General features: G+C 56.9%; 1 protein-coding gene across 1 annotated transcript in view; it reads right to left on the bottom strand.

The window, feature by feature from the left end:
* The window catches only part of LOC125041167, a 203,795-nt gene extending 203,488 nt beyond the window's left edge, over window positions 1–307 (bottom strand). The window contains exon 1 of the mRNA XM_047635980.1: window positions 1–307. This exon is cut by the window's left edge and continues 590 nt beyond it. The gene's annotated coding sequence lies outside the window, so the exon portion shown is untranslated.
* Window positions 308–1,149: the final 842 nt, after the last annotated feature.

Raw genomic sequence — 1,149 nt, 5'->3', positions numbered from 1 at the left:
CACCTGACCACTGATCACTACACTATCTACCTCACACCACACCACTGACAACATCATCATCCTCGTGTTCACGGTCCCGTGTTGACGCGCCAGCTGGAGACCAACAACTGGCTGGCGGCCCATCGCCGACCCGGCCGGCCCCGCTGCCTCGCCCGCGCCGGCCAATCCGCGCTCTCGAAGTGCGCGGGGCGTGGCCTCTCTGCGATCCGCCCCTCCTCACAACGCCCACTTCTGGCCACGCCGAGGCTCAAAAACCGTCTACAGGCCGCCCACCACCTGCAACGGAAGAGGGCATACTGCAAAACGTCGCCAGAACGGCAGCGGAGGGCCTTCCCAGCTGGAAAAAGAGAGTAATGGAAATGTGTCTATACATATTCTGACAGGGTAGATGGCATCCAGAAAGCACGTGGTCTGCATGTCAAACGGTGGCCCCGCGGCCCCCTCCCCCCCACACACTCCCCTTGTGAATGAATATCTGGGCCTACCCTCGAGCCCTCGCGTTCTCTGCTCATATCGTCGCAAATACGCAATTACGGTAACATCGCTTTGATCGGCCAGCTTCACAACCGAGGGCAAGGCAAAGAGAAGGCGTGTGTAGAAGCCGCGAGACTCGTTATGGCACCAGCAGGTGGCCCTTCACGTCAGGTAACCTTGCCACCTGTTCTCGATAAACACCGCTGTCACCATCTGTTCGCTGTCGATCTCCTGGCCACCATCTGTGACAATCTAGCCCTTTGCTGGCGCTGTTTTTACTCCCAGTTGACTGCCACTTGCTGTTTCCGACCTCTGTTGACCTGATTCGCACGTCGCTAGCAATTCCCACGCCAGTTTTGCCCCATTCTTCTTTCCAGCTTGTCTGTCTGGCTCTCCCGCCATCATGGGCTGTGCTAGACCTTTCTGCCGCCAAGGAGACTCCCCCAGCCCACCGCTCGTCCACACTCGTCTCTTTCCCCATGACATTGGGGATTTTCTGTATTCTTAAGGGGGATTCTTCGCTGCAGTGAAGTCGCGCTGTCTCAGTTCAGTTCCTAATTTCGGGCTTTCTTGTCGCTGCTCTCAAAGGCGGCCTCTCTCTTCTCCCTCACTCCTCCCTTCCATCTTTTATCTCAAACTTACCTTGTCGTCACAGTGCGTTTCAGAAATGCCCTT

This window comes from Penaeus chinensis, chromosome 30 (genome assembly GCF_019202785.1).
Source record: "Penaeus chinensis breed Huanghai No. 1 chromosome 30, ASM1920278v2, whole genome shotgun sequence".
NCBI lineage: Eukaryota > Metazoa > Arthropoda > Malacostraca > Decapoda > Penaeidae > Penaeus > Penaeus chinensis.
Note: the sequence above shows the minus strand (reverse complement) of the source record. Positions and strands in the feature narration are given on the sequence as shown.